Genomic DNA, 20,236 nt, shown 5'->3' with positions numbered 1-20,236 from the left:
CTAAATAGTCATTTGATCTGTGGCCACACAAAACTCAAGAGGGCAAAAGAAAGAATAAGAAACAGAAAGCAAATAAAGGAGGAGCTTTATTATCAGGACTACTTAAATATGTTATCAGAAATTTGATCAATATGCTGTTGTGAAGGAGTTATGAAATCTTGAGAATTGAATTTTAAAAAAATTGAATGCTTTTTTTTTTTTTTTTTGGTCCATCCTAACTAAAGAGAAATGCAGTCAATATCTGAGGCAAGGATATTGCATATTGCAAAAACATATAAGGAGTTACAAATCTAGTTTACACAAATAACTCTAGGAGTTAATAAGAGGTTGGGAAATGAATGTCTAATATACGGCATTATGGCTTTTAGAATAATTTATCAGCCCAGATATAATTGCATGGATACATACAAATTTTTAGTCACTCTTTGCCTGCAAGGATCAACCTACTTAGGTTACACACACAAAAAAAAAAGCTGGTAGAAGACATTGTCACCCCTTTCAAGTAATATGTTGGATAAAATGTGGCTGAAATAAATAGGACAATTCTGACAAGGCTAGTGTGAAGATGAAAACCTTTTGAACTATTTCTAAGTTAAATGTTATAGAAAGATGTATCCCTTTAAATGTGCAAGCATTCGTAAAGACAGGCAGGGTAGTCCACAGATAAAGTGCAAGTCATAAACACCTGGAGTTGCTTGATAAGGACATTAGGTAAGATCCTATCACTACCAGAAAAGTTTGATGCCAGTGAATGGAGTTCTATAGAAAAGGCACCAGTTTCAAAAACTAACATCTCTTATCAATAGTTCCAAAGATGGGGATTGTTCAGAAGCATGTGGAGAAGCTATTATTCAAACAAGATGGGTTCTTATTCTGATCTATCAATTGCCTCTTTTCAATGAGAGGTTAACATACTATTTTCTCAAGACTGAGTAGCCCAGCGCAGTACGTTTCCTATTTTTAGATTACAGATTAACAGAGTTAGAAGGGACCTTGTAAATCATTTAGTCCAATCCCCCACCCAAGAAGGAGACCCTACACCATTTCTGACAAATGGCAGTCCAATCTCTTCTTGAAAGTATCAAGTGATAAAGCTCCCACAACTTCCGAAGGCAAGCTGTTCCATTGGCTGATAGTTCTCACTGTCAGAAAATTTCTCCTTATTTCCAGCTTAAATCTCTCCTTGTTCAGTTTTCATCCATTATTCCTTGTCTGGCCTACAGGTGCTTTAGAAAATAGCTTGACCCCTTCGTCTCTGTGGCAGCCCCTCAAATATTGAAATGCTGCTATCATGTCTCCCCTGGTCCTTCTCTTCACTAGACTAGCCATGCTCAGTTCTTGTAACCGTTCTTTGTATGTTTTAGACTCCAGTCCCCAGATCATCCTGGTTGCTCTTTTCTGTACTTTTTCTAGAATTTCAACATCTTTTTTTATAGTGTGGTGACCAAAACTGAATGCAGTAATCTAGGTGTAGTCTTACTAAGGCTTTATAGAGTGGTATTAGTACCTCACTTGATCTTGATTGTATCCCTCTGTTAATTCAATTTAGGATTGCATTGGCTTTTTTGGCTGCCCTGCACACTACTGGCTCATATTTAGCTGGTTATCCACTAAGACTCCAAGATCCCTCTCACAGTTACTGCTATTAAGCCTGTTTTTACCCAGTTTATATGTGTACTTTTGGTTTTTCTTGCCTAAGATTATGACTTTACTTTTCTCTACATTGAATTTCATTTTGTTAGATAGGGCCCAGTGTTCAAGTCTGTCAAGATCCATCTGGATCTTCAGCCTATTTTCTAGGGTGTTAGCTATTTCTGCCAGCTTAGTATCATCTACAAATTTGGTAAGTTTCTCTTCTATTCCCTCATCTAAGTCATTTATGAAGATATTGAAGAGTACTGGGCCTAAGATGGAACCTTGTGGCACCCCACTGCTTACTTCCCTCAATGTAGACTTAGACTCATTAAGGACTACTTGTTGAGTACAGTTTGTCAGCCAGTTGCAAATCCATCTGGTGGTAATGCTATCTATCCCACTTTTTTCTAACTTACCAAGAAGTAGGTTGTGGTCTACTTTGTCAAATGTCAAATGCCTTGCTGAAGTCTAAGTACATTATGTTCACAGTATTTCACTGGTCTACTAATGTAGTCAATATGTTGAAGAATGAAATAAGATTGGTTTGGCATGATCTGTTTTTAACAAATCCGTGCTGACTATCTGAACTGACTAAGCCAACAGGATTTGGAATCTATCAGATGATTTGTCATTTGAATTCTCCCTAGCCCCATTAAGAATGGGTTCACATTTTCTAAAAGGCACAATTTATGAATGTGGTTAAATAGTAAGGAATTTTATTCGGTACATCCTCAAGGGGCATCCTCAAAAGGGCTGTTATTCACGTGTGTTTTATGCAATGTATTCTTTATTCATTAATTGTTTTATTATTTTTAATTACAATGCATGCTTTGAAAATAATAACAAGAAAAATTTACCCTGCCCATGGCCTGACTCCATTAATTTCTTCTGTGGAACATAAGCATGAAAATTGCAATAGGAGTTTATTCCAGATCTCCAAGTTCACTCCACATCCCAACTCTGGATTAAATAATAAATTAACAGCATTTTAATGATATACTTTCCTTTAGTAATTCTCCCGAAATACAACATAAAACATACAGGGTGAGGATTTTTTTTGCCCCCCCTCCCCCCAGAGAGCATGAATTTTACTCAGCTGATAAGCTATCACCTAGCATATCTTCATAGTCATGTTTATATATCCATTTAGTCATTTCAGGGAATTAAATTATAAAATATAAATGGTTTGAATAGTTAACATGGTTATACATTTAATTCAGCTATTAACAAGCCCTGAATTAATCACAAGGGAATTCAAAAGGTTATAAAATTGTCATTATGGCTGCTTCTTTAAAACCAATAAAACGTTAATTTTTATAAAATAGTAAGACCCAGAGCCAAAAATGAATCCAGTTTAAAAATGGAGTTTACTTTTTCCTATTAGTAGGCTTTTCAAGGCAAAATCTAACAGAATATGCCTGTGTTAGATAATAGTTACAATCTAAGAATGTTCAGCTTTGTATTTGCCTATAACCATGGATATATCTGAATCTGAGAATAAATAGAGAAAAATAATATCTGACAGTTTGGAAAAAACTATCTTAAACTAGGCAAAATAAGATAATTTATAAATTTATAATCCATAATTAGATTATGATAATGTAATTATCATAGACTTACCAAGCAAGAGATTGTGAGTTCAAGTCTTGCCTTAGCCATGATAGCTGGCTGGATGACTTTGAGCCAGTCACTCTCTCTCAGCCCAACCCACCTCATAGAATTGTTGTTGTGTGGAAAATAAGAGGACGATGTATAGGATATGTTCACCATCTTGAGTTATTTATTTTAAAAATACACAAACATACATACATACACACAGACACACATATAAAGTGCATAGATGAATGATATTGAAAAAATGACAACAGAGTAAATTAGCTTGATATCAAAGAATGGCACATAAAGCTGAAAAGTTGAAAACAATCCTTACTGCTATGATACTAAAGAAATGGGTTTCTGTTTAACTCAGAACCCCTTATTTTTATTTTAGTTAGAATAAGAGGACCCATTCAGCTGTCCATGTCCTGGCCTTAGAAGACTTGCTAGCCAAGTTTAAAGAGACAGTACCAATATTCTTTGTGTGACTCTTGATTTTAAAAAGTCAAGGCTTTTGCTGTATAATTTGTAAAATAGGAAGCAAAAAGTAATGCACTTTACCTGCTTTTGTGAGAAATAAATCATAGTACATGTATTTACACTAATTACATAATTAGCCATTCAAATTACAGTATGTAAATACATAGTAATCAGCTAAATTTTGCTTAGAAAAACAAGGTAATTCCTACAACAGCAGCTACCTTTAAAGAATGCTAAATTTTAGAAAATCTCAGGGAAATGAAAAGAGAAAATTAACTTGGTCTAATTAAACTTTCAATGAACTGTGCAGATTGACATCTAATACAGGATACCAATTTTCTATTTGCCTGCTGTGTCCAGTATATCTTGTGCTATGTGTTATCTACAAGTGTTAGATTTCATAGGAGGAAATCAAGAAAGTTGAGATATCCCTGTGAGTTAACGGACAAGGACAAAATCCAGGTAACCACAGTTTTTCTTTCAATGTAGAGCATGGAGTCAAATTCCACGAAAGCTTTTAGAAATGCCTTCTTTTCTAAAATTCAGGACATCCATGCTATAATAAAGTTGTAGACTCTTTAAAAACTGATCTTTCTATAAAGAACTTTCTAACATGAATATACAAAGTATTTCCTTTATCTTTTTACTGACTAAGTTTCATTTGTATTAAATATCCCTTTAATACAGGAATAATTAAGCGTATTGTTTATTATGTAGCTCACTGATATTTTTGTTGTAAAGTGTGCCAAGATGCTGCTGCATAGAAAGCAGTATAACCATTTAAATAGGAGCAACAATGGTGGTTGTATGAATGAAAATATTTAGCTTTTCTTTAAGGAAATTTGTCATTTAACCATGAGAAAGGCTGTCCTTATCTATCTTTTTTAAAAGATGTTATAACAAAGTTGATGTTAAAATAAAAGAAAACAAGTTTGTATTGTGCTGGATAAAAGTCAAATTTAAAGAAAGAAATCTATCCATTTTCTTGGTCATCTCCTATCCCTGCCTCATCCCAGGACATTTCAATCTGTTCCCATTTTTTGATAACTTTTTTAAATAAACATAAAGCAGTAACAGAAACATGAAGACAATTCCATTTCTACTTGGTGAAGAAGTTAAGATGAAGCCCTAGTAATATTAGATTCTTTTTGTGAGAAGTTTTATATCCAAATTTAATTTAATATTTAAATTTATATACCGCCCTTCTCCCGAGGGACTCAAATATATTTTATTCTTTATACTATTTCCATCTTCCCTTAAAATATTAACAGTATCTACAATGTTTTGAGAATCAGTATTTCCAAGTTAATCAAATTAGCTAACTTCCTCAAACCCCAAAATACGTTATCCAGACCTAATCCACATATCAAAAGATAAGGTCTCAAATGCGAATAGAATTAATTAAAGTCTCCTAGCAGAATTGTATGTTCACAAGAATACACACACATACACACAGAGATACACACACACACACACACACACACACACACATCAACACAGAGAGACTTCCACACTCCGGACAGGCTCCCCCTACAAAAGTTTGCCACTGTACAAGTATTTGCTTTTAGGGGCAGGCTGCAGAGAAATGAGAAATACTTTTGCTTTTAGGAATAAATATTTCTTTTTTTCTTATACTGTCTGGATCTCATTTTTATTTATTCTCATTTTTATTTATTCTCCAGCTCAAATTGGATCCCAAGATTATTCTTCTGACATTCTATATTTGCTGGAGATTCTGCTGCAGGATCATCCACTTCTCACCTAAAAATGCCTAAAATGTTATTTAGGGCATTTAATTGATATGTTAGGTCTGATAACTGAATTTTGGGCTTCTCATTCATGTAACAGACTGACTTTAATCCTTTGCTAAATAAAGTATATTATCATTTAATTAGGAACATTTTTATTTACCCTAAACTTTATTTTAATTTCACATTTCAGCAAGACAGAGGCAAGCTTATGCATGCCACAATCAGTAGCATGCATGTATGAGATATCAGAAAAGAAATATACAAGGCTCAATTTTCATAATTTTGTATGGCTGTTCAAAACAGAGTACTTCAGAAGAATCAGTGGCTTTACAAACTGCAATTTAAGAATACCATTAATTGTGGATAGTTTTGACTGGTCAAAAAGGTCAACTGTAGATGTAACTGTGTAGTATAGAAAAAAGCTTCTTGTTGCTTTACTAGGTATGCAGAACAGAGAAATTTTACCCAGTTCATTTTAAGTTGTATATACAGTACATGGATATCTTTCATGCTTCCTATGCAAAACACAAGCAATTTTTTAAAAAATAAATACGCCAAAGGATAAAAAAGAATTATAGCTGAATCTAATTCACATTAATACCATTCACTAAAACTCCCATATATTTTTATAACCATTTTTGCTTCCATCATATGCTTGATACGTATCATTTTTGTTCTGTAAAATCCTCAGCTTCCACTTTTTCAAGATTTATTTAATGATGTGTTTTTTGGTGCAGTCTATATTTTTTTTTCAGTGTACATATATAATTTTGTCTTCACCAATCCTTCTATTATTTGCATTTCTTCTTTCTTTCATTCCATCAATATCTTTATACTTTTTATTCTCCTCATTCTATACACTTTGAGCCATTTTGAAACACAATTCTCTTCATACTGTTCCAAGCATCTTTACATCCACTTCTTATTTATTGTGTGGAAGTTTAAATTATCTTCTAACTGTTTTCATATAAAACACTTTTTTGTACCTGCTCTGGTACTACTTTCATTCACATTTTAAAAACATATTTCTTTCCTTGTCAATCTCTTTTCCCAAGACCCTCTTCTCATACCACCTCAAAAATTGTTCATAGTGCCTCATTTCTTATACCTTTCACTAATTCTCTCAATCCAACTCAATTTGGTGTAATGGTTAAGGTACCATGCTAAAAACCAGGAGACTGTGAGTTTTAGTCCCATCTTGAACACAAAGCCATGCATGATCTTGGGTCAGTCACTTTCTTTCAACTCTAGGAATGGCTGACAAAGGCAATGGCAAATTGGCACTTCTGAAGAACCTTGCCAACAAAATGTCAAGGGCTTGCCCAACCAGTTTTCAAGAATCAGACATGATTCAATGGAAGAAGAAAAAAAATCTCAATATTACACATAAACAAAGAACTAAAGCATGCTTTTAGATCTCATTATTTGTTTCCATGTGTACATATAAATAGGAGAATTTCTAAACCACGCACTTGAAATAAAATAATATTTTTTTCTGAGCAGATAATTTCCAGTCAATATTCTCATTCATTCTTGGATGTCTGAAATTTTCAATTACTTTTTCTAAACTCTTTCATCTCATTCCCACTCATCTGTTCATACCAGCTAGCAGTATAGCCCAACTACTCATCTAAAGGCATATTAAGATTCATTCCGAACAATGCACATTATTTTCTTAAAATCCATCTCTAGTGGTCTCCATTATCACTACTCACTGGAGAGCAATATGTAGCAATTCCTATGGATTCCTACTTTTATACACATCCACGATAACCTAGATAACACCATACTTTCTGACAATTATTAAAGCTTGTATTTTGCAACTAGGGAATTTTTTTTTGAAAAAAATCTTCTATGTGGAATATCCATCTTCTGGTTTTAAATAATTGAATGTATTGATTTTTGCAAATGGTGGTCTTGACAGACTGGTATATTTACTAGATATGTCGAAACTTGTTTGATAGCAATTTTCTTAGTGCTTGAAGACATAAACATTTTTCTAAAAGCCCCAGGGCATACTTTATTGAGTTTCTCTAATTTTTTTTTTAGATCCTCAGTAATATTTAAGAAGATTCCTGCTGGAACAAATGAATTGACTTTCTCTTCCATTTTCTACACTAATGTATATTATAAAGCATCCCATAGACTAGTGCTACCTTTCCAGAGAGAAGGAAAACTTATTATAAAATAGAAGTTGATTGGAAAAATCTTTTTCTATCCAGTTAATGCCAGTATAGACTACTATATTTTATTAATTAATTAATTAATTTATTAATTTTATTTCTATACCGCCCTTTTCCCGAAGGACTCAGGGCGGTGTACAGCCTAATTAAAAACACAAAGACAGACAATATTTTAAAATAATTAAAATTATTAAATAGTAGGCCCAATTTATAAAACCCCAAATTTAAAAACCCAATTTAAAACCAATTAAAATCTTTATATTGATAGCCCAGCCTGGTAGAACAACATGGTTTTGAGAGTACAGCGAAATACACGGAGATCAGAGATTTTGCGAATTTCTGGGGGGAGTTCATTCCAAAGGGCAGGGGCTCCCACAGAGAAGGCCCTCCCCCTGGGTGTCGCCAGCCGACATAATTTGGCCGATGGCACCCTGAGGAGACCCTCTTTGTGGGAGCGGACTGGCCGGTGGGAGGCTACTGGTGGCAGAAGACAGTCTCGAAGGTACCCAGGTCCAATGCCATGGAGCGCTTTAAAGGTGGTAACCAATTTTAAAGTTTTAATTGGTATTTTCCAGTAGGGTGGGTTATTGCAGAGAAAAGAGTTCCTCTATTCCTGTCTGATGGTGTGATCTGTTTAGAAAAAATAATTTCAGTCTTGCGATTTAAAACCTAATTGTCCCATTCACTCTTTGTCTTCCCCTAAAATTTGGTGACAAACCACCAGAAAATGGCACTGTGATTTTGGGTTGGAAATTAAGTTATTCCTGATAATTAATTCATTTATTAACATGCAGTAAAGCAACGCTATAGAAACAATAACAACAAGCAACTGTAACAAAAATAACTCTAAAATTCTGATTACATGCATCATGGATTCAGTGGAATGTCAAACCATTATTTTATTTGTTTTGTGAAGGAAAAAACTCACAGAAATCAATGGGTATTAATGTTTACATCCTATTTCTCTCTTGTAATTGCATTGTCTCTAGACTGATTCAGTCAAGAAGCTTAATAAAGAGTCATATTGGTATAATATTAATATGTTGATATTGGTAGCCTTTTCCTCTACGATGATATCTGAGATTTAAAAAAGAAGCCATCGAGGTTAATATTATGACTTTATTAACATAAGCTGGTGACAGCTGTGGTTTTTGTCTGTTTGTGTTGACCTTCAAATGTGCTGCCATGGGCTAAGCCAGTGGCTAAACTAGTGGCAACCACAAAGCAGATATTAGCATGCCAAAAGTCTGAACTTATACCCGCAGCCCAAACCATAGCATTATAGTTGAAAGACCACAAAGAGAGAGGAAATATATTGTCTATCATTGCCTCAAAGTACTGTGTGAAAAGGGCTTGACTGGGGCTCTAGTAGTTTGTTTGTTCACTTTAGGCACTACTCAACTCCAAAGTGACTCTGGATTGGTCACAAAACAAATCAATATGAAAATAACAATCTACATAAAATCGTAAACAGATGGACAATCCAGTAATATATAAAACATATATCATACACCCACCAAGAGCTCCAACTACCCTAGGCTAGATTCTGGGAGAAGAATCACAACTTTAAGGTCCTTCAAAACACCATCAAGGTGGAAGCCACCAGGATTTATATAAGTTGCTATAAAAATACTAGTAATTGACTATGTCCCATGGCTTAGTATTTGTCATTTATAGTCATGATTATGTATTTTACTTAGCATGCCTCTGCTGCAAAGAAACAATTGGAACCTTCCCATACATCCACACTAACTTGATTTTCAATTCTTTTGATCCCAAAAATGTACAGACCAAAATAGTTTTCATTTACACATATATCTGTATGTTATCACCTAATATATATGTATTTCCACCCTACCATCCTGCCTATCACTATGTTTCTATGCAGGGATGGGCTGCTGGGGGTTCTCAGGGATTTGGGAGAACCTTTAGCTAAGATATTATGCAGTTTGGAGAACCCCCTATCCCACTCCCGGCTGGCCCCTCCCACCCCGCCCCTCCCAGGAGTCCCCATGCTGCCCAATTTGGATGCAGGTAAGTGCAGGGCATGCGTGGAGGCTCAGGGAGGGCAAAAAACAGGCCTACCAGACGGGCCCGTTTCTGGCCTACAGAAGGCCTCTGGAGCTTTGGAGGCCATTTTCATCCTCCCAGAGCCCAGGGAGGGCAAAAATGCCCCTCGTGCAGGAGGCTGATTAGGCCACACCCCCATGGCCACGACCACCCAACAACCAGCCAGAGCACTCCTTGCTAAAATTTTTGAAGCCCACCCCTGTTTCTATGCCAAGAACATAAAAATATGATAATCTGCACTAACTACTACTACTATTACTACTACAACTACTACTACTACTCCCTCTCCTCCTTCTCCCCCTCGTCCTCCCTCTCCTCTTCCTCCATTTCTTTTTGTAGTCTGATCCTAGACATGTATTTGGAAGCAGGTTCCACAGTATTCAACAACAATTTAGATATGCTATTAAGTTTGCAGCTTGAGTGATTTTTTTTTTAAAAAAGAAAAACCTTACAGAATAGAACAGATGTTTAAAAACAAAAGGTGATGTTTTGTTTTTGTCTCTACAATACAGTATGTCATATCACGCAAATATAGGAGAACCTTTTTTGATAAAGAAACCTAAAACTATAACAACATAAGGACCCAACAGGCATTGATTAGCTCGATGGGATAGCTGAACTCAATGGTGTTTAGTTCCAAGAAACACTTGGTATTTAAACCAGTGAAAGCTTTCCAGACATTTCGGTTGGCAATGCTTTGTCACCTATTATTTGTGGTCCTGATAATGTTGGTGTTGTCTTATAAATAAAGCAAACAAAGTTGTACAGTTCATCTTTAAAGAAAGCAACATCCGCAGTCCGCAGCATATGCATTTTGCCTGTGTTTTATCAAAAAGAGAAAAAGTACTGAACTTGGTGTATTTGCTTTTCGACCTCATTGCTCCAATCATGACTGCAAGAGACCCAAAACAAGCATATAAGTATCTGTGGGATCCCACTGAGCTTGTCTGGAAACTGCTGTTCAGCCCTGCAGTCACAGTGGCTGTGGCTTCAAACAGATGGTCTTCACCCCAAGATGGGGCTGATTCCCATGATATCAGCAACAAGCCAGTTGGAGGCAATTAGATTATTTGATCTGACAAAAAAAACCCAGCATATTTGAACATACTGTATAGGCACTAACCTAGGTAATAGAAAAGACACATAAATGCACATTATGCATATTAAGACTATACTATCTGCAAAAATATTGCCAGCTACCGGTATGTAGGAATCATACATAAAAATTTGCCCCAAATTTTGGGGCAAAATTTGTACATCCTTTTTTCTCCACTCTTGCAGCACGTAGAGAATAAATTGTTTCCTTTCCACAAATGCTCTTTTTAAAGACCCAGTATGATTTTATTTTCAATCCATGTACATTACATTGTAAGTCAGATTTCCCCCCTATGTTTTAAAATCTTTTTTTTTAAAGCTCATTCATTTCACTCCATCATAACAAGTGGTTGATAAATTGCAATTTTGCTTTCCCATGTGGGTGTCTGATGTAACTATTTGATAAGTTCTGTAAAGGCTATTGTGTTCCATCTACTAAAAAGCTTCTAATAATATAGTTTTAAGGGGCAAACTATGAATTATGTTAACAGCAAGACATGCATATTAATTGGGGGGAAATCATGTGAATTTCATATTTTGCCCTATTGTTCAAGGAAATAAAATGATAATTTTACACTGTCAGTGAATCTCAATTTATTGACAGCCTTCCCTATTTGAAATAAAATGTTTGTCATTTCAGGATGTGATAAGATGGATAAATGTTTCTCAGCATGGATTTTTTTTTTCTGCCAGTAATGTAAATAAGGTTTAACTATATTTCATTTTTTTGAAAAAATTGCACAAAGGCTTTAGTTTAATTTGCATAGCCCCATATCCAAAAAGTAATCTGAAATAAAAGTATATTGCCATAGAAGATCGTTGCAATATATGAATAGTGCAGTAAAATTATTATATGTACAGATATGGAAAGATTCAACATTACCCACTATGGAGGAAAGGTTGGCGAAAGCAATAAAATTCTGCTGCGATGGATACATTAATTTCTTTGATTAGAGAAAAGACACTATACATTTATTGGTGAATGGAAATCTTTTGCGGACTTTTTCAGTAATTAAAAAAATGAATTTGTGATCTATGACTTTGATGACTAGAAGGAATAGATAATAGAAAAAAACATATTATGGTGAAACTTGAGAGGGAGAGGTTAAAATTGTACTTATAATTGCTATGAAGAATATCAGAAGCCATTTCTTTGTATTGATTTTATTTCTTTTCTAGTTTTCTTCACATTTTTTTCTTTTCTTGCACTTTTTACTTGTCTTATTTTTCCCCTTTTTTCTTTCTTACTTGATTTTAATTTGAATTACTTTTCCTTTTTTACAAGTTTTAATAAAAATAATATAGAAATAATTAAAAGTATATTCTTTATCATTCCAAAGCTCTCTATATTTTCCCTGCCCTTCTTTTTTTCCCCTCCCCAATACCACAATATTAATGTATTCTCTTTGGCATTTACTCTCTTACATTTTTTTATATGTAGGTGCCAAAGATTCTTATGGTTTAGTGATGTTTGTTATATTGCTCCATTTTGAAATGCATTTTGGACAAGAATTCATATAGTCCTGTTCATACCACTCTCTGCAAGTGGCTCTAAGAGACAAAGACTGTGCTTTGGATCTGAATGCAAAACAACCTTTAGAATATGCTATGAACATGCTGCCTCTCAGCTACTTCTTAAGTTAAATGTATCTTTTCCTCAGATTTCATGGCATCACAGCTGTAAGGATCACTATTCTAACGAGCTGCAGATTGACGCGACAGTCTGCATTCCAATTCTGATGGACTTTGAAGTTCTTTTTTACTATTGGAGTCGAAGTTTCTTGGAATGGAAACTAATAAAGGAGAGAAGCAATCTAGAACTAAGGAGAAATTTCCTAACAGTGAAAATAATTAACCAGTGGAACAGCTTGCCTTCAAAAGTTGTGAGTGCTCCATCACTGGAGACTTTTAAGAAAAGTCTGGGCAACCACTTGTCTAGAATGGTATAGGGCCATGATGGCGAATCTCTGGCACGCATACCACAGGTGGCACATGGAGCCACATCTGTGGGCATGCGAGCGTTGCCCTAGCTCAGCTCCAGCGCGCATGCACGTGCCAGCCAACTGATTTTCAGGCCTTCTGGGCCCACCAGAAGTCAGGAAATGGGCCATTTCCAGCCTCCAGGGGAGAGGGGAGGCCATTTTCGCTCTCCCCAGGCTCCAAGAAAACCTCTGGAACCTGGGGAGGGCAAAAAACGGGCCTACCAGGCCCACTGGTAGCTTTTTTGCCATCACGTGCCAAAAGTGGGGGAAGCTTCGGGGCAGGGTCACACATGCATGCATGGGGGGTGCAGTGTATGGGGGCATTGAATTATGGTGTCGGCACAAACACGCGTGACCCCCTGCATTCCCCCTGCTTTTGGCATGCGACAGCAAAAAGGTTAACCATCACTGGTATAGGGTCTCTTCCTTGTGTAGGGGTTGGACCAGAAGACCTCTAAGGTCCCTTCTAACTCTGTTATTCTGTGGCTGTGGCTGTGCTGCATAGTCTGATTAGACAACACCTTCGTGAAAATTTATCTAAAATATATAAAGATTACTTCTACTTTTTTATATATCTTTAAATGCCTTTAATTATATAGGCTGAAATTCTACAATTTCAAAACAGAAACAAAAATATAACCCCGGATAGCAATCTTTATCCTTAGTCTTTAAATAATTTATCATTTTTTTTAAAAAAAATGTTTTTAAAAAGTATAGAGCTATAGATATTAGTCCAAGGAATATAGATCCAGGCAAAATAAAATTCATTAGGCAGAAATAATAATGCATATACTGTAAGAGTTTTTCCTAGTAAAGAATAGATAAAAAATCTACCTATCTATCATCTACTGTATCTATCATCTATCTATTTAGGATTCATTCCAATACATTGGATACAAATTGTATAAATCCTCTCCAAGACATGACTTCATTGCTGATATCCCATTGTGGCTTACTTTGCTCCTGCAAGCAATGTCATACTTCACTCTTATTGATTCTCTCAAGGCATTCTCAAATGACTGCATTGATTTGTGAATGAAAAACTCTAGTTCTTTTAAGGTTCTTTGGTATAAGACAATTTCAAGATCTCTTTTGCATACCAGACTCTTTAAGAGTCAATGAATTAGTTGCACCTTAGATACAGATGAAGATGGAAGCAACTCACATATGGACAAACTTATTGTCTACAGAAGTATTGGCTAAGGTCTTCTCTGGCACAATCACTCGGTATCATGATTTTCATGCTATTGTTTGAGAAGGTGAACACTAGAATACATAGGTAGTTATTGCAATAGTTCATGGTTACCAATTTTGGATGATCTATTCTCTCCTGTTATTGAAAGAGAGGTAAAATATCATTAGTACTTTGTCTTTGTAGGCAGAGCCATTCTTAAATTACCAATACATCACTTTTGTCAGCATTGTTGATTGGCTAATTGAGCCAGGGACCATAAAGTCTACTCTGAAGAGCAGAAAGGTCTAAAGGACATTAATTATGTGCCAAAATGTCTTGTGCATAACAGAATGTTGTATATGAATTTAAAAAACTTTAAAGGGGATTATTAATATACATACATACATACATACATACATACATACATACATACATATCTATATATATTTGTTTTCTGAGGTTGTTTGTATGTAGGTCTTTGGTTATTCGGGTTTTCTCCCATGTATAATTGGAGGTTTCTTGGCAACGTTTCGACGAAGTCTCATTCGTCATCTTCAGGCTGGTGTTTTTGGCTTCGTGCTTCTAGGAGCAATGTGTGTGATTGCAGCTGTTTCTTCCTTTTAGCTGCCAGTGGGGGTGTGAACTGATTGGGTGGGAGCTTGGCTGTGTTCTGATTGGGTGGAGGTGTGTTCTGATTGGTTGGGGGTTTGGCTGTGCTCTGATTGGCTGGGTGTGTGTTCTGTTTAGATGGGGGCTTGGTTGTGCTCGGGTTAGTCTGAGTAGCAGGGGGATTTGAGCTGGTGAGCTGTGTTGCTGTTGTTTGGCTTCGTGTTCATGGTTGTGCCACCTCTTCATGGTGGGTGTCAGTCTGCTTCATGTATGGATTGGATGGGGTTTAAAGTGGCTAATGATGCAGCTGTGGTCTGACCACGGACCAGAAGCCAGACCACAGCCAAACCCCCAACCAATCAGAACACACCTCCACCCAATCAGAACACAGCCAAGCTCCCACCCAATCAGTTCACACCCCCACTGGCAGTTAAAAGAAAGAAACAGCTGCGACCACACACATTGCTCCTAGAAGCACGAAGCCGAAAACACCAGCCTGAAGATGACGAATGAGACTTCATCGAAACGTTGCCAAGAAACCTCCAATTTTATGTGGGAGAAAACCCGAATAACCAAAGACCTATATGTATGTATGTATGTATGTATGTATGTATGTATGTATGTATGTATATATATACTTTCAACAAGGTTTTAACCATGCTACATAAATAAAATTTTTACATGTGTAATTGCTTAGTGGACTTCCCTATATAAGGTGCTAAATTTGGATGACTTTCAGTTTAAAGCTTTTGAAATATTCTTATAGGACCATAATTTGGGCCAATACAAAGAATGTCCTTAGAAATCCTGTCCTCATTTATTGTTTTCCTTGATAGCTAGTTACCTATTTGCTTCTTACAGAAAAGTTGATTAGAAATCAATAGGTTATTGGGAAGAACACAATTAGCACTCTTTCACTTCTAATAGCACTGCTACTTGTGTGTTAATCACCATTGTGTTGCAAAGAGATTAAGAAATAAAGATAACCATAGGCATTCTATCATCCTGTCTTATTAGTTTCTTTGACCTGTCATATGTCATTGTCTTGTCTATATCTCTATATCTGTATCTATCCTCATGATTCAGTCCTTCGGAATAATACTTTGTCCATCTTCTTATCCCTCTTTGAAAGACACAAGTCTTTAAAAGAGTAGTGACCTTATTTTGATACTGTTAAAACTACAAAAAGCCTTAATGATACAAAAGCAAATTATACACACACACATACACACACACAAACATATACACACAAATATCATACATACAAGCTCATTGTGTGTGTGTGTTTGTGACTCACATACATATCTTCTTAAATGTAGTTTGTGTGTGTATAATATACATACATACATACATACATACATACATACATACATACATACATACATACATATGCTTGCAAAGTAATCTCTAGATTAGAGATCTTAATCTTCATAGAAAAGCTTCAGCATTATTGGGTAAAACTGAGATTAGGTTGTATTTGGATCCTAGATTCCAAAATGCGCTCAAAATTGCTGTCCTTTCCATTAGCAGGCATGACATCCTGATCTACATATTTTCTATTTTATTAAAAAGCTTTACGTGAAAACCTCAATCAACCACAGTCAAGATGGGCATTCAACATTAAAATCTATGGGCCCATCTGGTTAGAATAATTATAATATGGGAGATGGTGACATGGAATGTAAGAGGAGTAATTGGTAAACACAATAAATGATCAAGTACAAGGAAAGGGAAAAATTGATGAATGGGGTATCTCTAAAAGTAATAGGAAGGTTGTAATAGAGTTGGTGGTTACTTCTTATGGAGTAGAGAGTTGATAAATACAGGTAGGAAAACGTACAAATTAATAACAACTGAAAGAGCTAAAATATATGTCATAAAATATGAATTGGTTTGTAGATTTTATAACAATACAAATCAGGGGTGGGTTCTACTTACCTTTACTACCGGTTCGCAACGGGGCCGCGCGCATGCTCGCTTCACTCACATGCACATGCTCTTCTGCACATGCACAGAAGTGTTTTTGATGACATTGGGGTGGGTGGGTGGAGCCTCCCTCCGGTTTTACTACCAGTTCTATAGAACCGGTCCGAGCTGGGGGCAACCCACCACTGATACAAATCCATAGCTTGGTAATAGTTGCATACTGCATTCCAGTAAAAGGAATGGAACAATAATGGATGAATCATGGAAGAGTTTAGGAAAAAAATATTCAACATGCTGAATGAATGAAATCAAGGGGAAAAGGTAGGAATAAGAATAGTTTGCAAAGATAGAAAGATATGAAGATATAGTATGTGAAGCTGGTATATATTTAATAATAATTTTATATTTTGGGGATTTTTTTAATCTCATGAATCTTTTGCTTCCTGGTTCTTTCTTCCGTTCTCTGTTTTGTGTAATAGAATTACTGTATCTCAGAATGAATAGAGTGTTGGGTGTCTATGTAAATATATATGCTTTGTTTCTCAGAAGACTTTTCTGTATAATAAACATGAAGCTATTTAACAGCAGTGTCATTTATAGTGAAATAAAAAGAATACCAGTGAGAAGGTGCTTAATTTGGGACATTATAGGAATAAAATTATTTCAATAAACTCAACATGTTTCCTTGCAATTAGGAAAATCTAGTTTTTTAGCTTACTATTTTTAAATACTATTAAAATGCATTGTATGATACTTGAATAACATGGAAAATCTTAATTTTGAATGACTTTGGTTAGTAATGTTGCTATTTACTTTTTAGGCTAATGTGGAGGATATTTTATTTATTATAAGTTGATTATGTTCTCAGTTCAGAGTTCCTCATCAGTTAGGTTACAATTCATTCTGAAATGTTTATTACATCTTTTGCTTTCTTCTCAGCGTTTTGTCTATATACGTGCCTCTTTTCATAATGATTTTAACTGTTTAATGAGATATTCAGTGTTTCTATGGATTTTTTTATTATTAGTTGCCTTTACCTCCTGTGGTTCTGAAATGCTAAAAACATCTAAAGTATGCTTTGATTAATGCAGTTTTTATGATGTTGACTTTTGCCCTGTGCATATTTATTTTAAAAAAATCATGTTTTTTTTTTGTCTACTTATTCTTTTTTTAAAAAAAAAAATGTCTTGGCAAAAATTAATATCATGTCAGTCTGATAAAGGACTTTTGAATTATGCTTGTCATTGTTCTTTAAGTACTGATCTTTTTGGTATCAACAGTTCTCTAAGGAATACCTATTTGCATACAATTTTAATCCATCAAAATGAAACTATGATAACTGTGATGGAAGGCTGCTATAGTTCTACTTCATCAATTGTCAGCAAGAGGTGTAGAAACTAGACATACAAAATTTATATATATATATATGCTCGCTTCAGATGAAGTGGCAAACCTGTTAGCTATAACCTAGTTTCTTTACCTGCATTTTTTCTGCATCTGCTGTTATTCTATACATTAGTATCATTAATTGCTATCAAATTCTGATATATTATGTTTAAGTATGACAGTGGTTATTGATGATGATTATTATTACTAGTAATCAAAATTTTTATTGGTTTTTATATTATTTTAACTAAATTCATGTCATCTGGTTTGCACTATTACAAATTTTATCAGGAAAAAATAACTTCTTAAAGATCTACATGTTTGTACGTTAACTATCAACTTCCCTCTTCCATCCTGAGAAATAAAACAGAAATTTTGTACTTTCCTGAGTTCTGATTTACATAGCACAGGGGTGTGAAACTCAAGGCCCGGGAGCCGGAACCGGCACACAATGTGGTTGGATCCATCCCGTGCAGCCATTCTGGAAACTGTAAGGGACTGGCCTGCATTGCTTCGGCCCGGCCCATGTCATCCCAGCATGTATGCGGGCACATAGGAGATAGCATGTGCACATGTGTACAGGCCAGACCACCCATCCTGGCGTGTGCACAGAAAGCATTGGGCCAGCATCACCTCAGCCCAGCCCACTACATCCCGGTTTCAGATCAGTGCGGTGCCCGCATCAACATTTCCGGCATTTCATATGTGTATAATAATAAAGGGACTCATATTTGTGAAATAAGAACTATCTTGAAAAGTACATACTGTATATCTGCTGATTGACAATACTAACAAAACGGAATTCCCAAGCAGTCTGAAAATTTTATGAATTCCAAACTGTTAAAGAAACAGAGAAATGGAAGTATTTTATACGTTGTTTAGGCTATTCATTAAGAAAATGAATAAAATGAAAGTTTTCAACTCTGATGCATAACAAACATCATGACATATTTTTTTGTATTAAAATATGTGATTTTTCTAAGCTTTTATTATTAATATCCAGCCAGAGGAAGAGAAGTTTACTGAAGAAGTTTAAGTGATGTTTACTATTGTGTTAAAATATTGGTTTGGAAATCACCTATCTAAAATATTCTTGTTACAATTTCAGAGGTATTGCAGACCAGAGGACCAATCCATAGCTCTATACGTGTGATGATCCAGGGCATGGCACGAAGGCAACACAACCAGAGAACTGGTATGAGTCCCTTTATTGGCACCAACTTTGGCCCCAATGTCCGATTTACTCTCCGGCCTGGAGAAAAACTCTCCCACAAACCTGCAGCAGCTTCTGGTTGCGGATTTCCAGTCCAAATGCTGTAAGCAGAATGACTGCAATAAATCACTCTAGCAGGGCAAGATAATGAGTCCCAGAAGCAAAGAATAATTCCAGCAAGACAAGATAAGCACACAGAAGCACAGCACTAATTCAAACAGTCAGGAGGAATGCCAGGAATGCAGGCCACAACTCACAATAATAGATGAATTCAGTGTTTCTTCCTGACAAATGCCCCTCCCAACTGCCTTTCCTTTAAACTCCATCCCCAGGTGTGCCTTGTGAATTGGAGCCCTCTCCTTCCTCGTAAGACACGCAACCCACGTTGCACTTTTCTGCGTTCTTCCCTGCATGCCCTAGGATGAGAAGGGGGTAGGCCTTAGTCTTCATTTGAACTCCCCTCCCTTGTTATACCTCTCCCCTGCTCTGCCCAGCCTGACTTTGCCCTTCCCCAGTTTCCTCCACAGCTAAGGGAGCCAGTCTCCTGCTCTCTCTCAGCTGTTTGTCTTCCGTCTCAGATTCAGACTCTGATGGGGGCATGACACTACGTCTGTTTCAAGGCTCTTCCTAAAAGTGAAGAGTATAAAATAAAATAGGTATTATTCTATTTGCCCACATTCTCAGACCTGGGTCCCACTTTTTTTTTTCCTGGTGATCAAGTGATCCTGCATGATTCTTTTCATAGTCTCTTTTCATAGCCTTTTCTTTCTACAAAGCTAAGGTGACCAGATTTTAACATTGGTAAAGAGGGACATTGTGGGCGTGGCTAGCTGGTCATGTGACTGGGTGGGCGTGGCTAGCTGGTCATGTGACCGGGTGGCCATGGCTATGTGTATAGGGTAAGGTGAACAGATTTTAACATTGGTAAGAGGGACACCATTGTGGGCGTGGCTTATTGTGTGGGCATGGCTTGGAGGCCATGTGACTGGGTGGGCGTGGCTAGCTGGTCATGTGACCGGGTGGCCATGGCTATGTGTATAGGGACTACTCAGAGGGCTGAAAAAAGTCATTTCTGACAGGTCCTCGCACTTTTGACTGGTCCTCACACTTATGACCATCCTCACATTTATGCCCGT

The sequence above is a fragment of the Pituophis catenifer genome, unplaced genomic scaffold (genome assembly GCF_029215685.1).
Source record: "Pituophis catenifer annectens isolate HBS135680 unplaced genomic scaffold, rPitCat1.0.hap2 SCAF_2, whole genome shotgun sequence".
NCBI classification, from domain to species: Eukaryota; Metazoa; Chordata; class Lepidosauria; order Squamata; family Colubridae; genus Pituophis; species Pituophis catenifer.
This window is presented reverse-complemented; position numbering follows the sequence as displayed.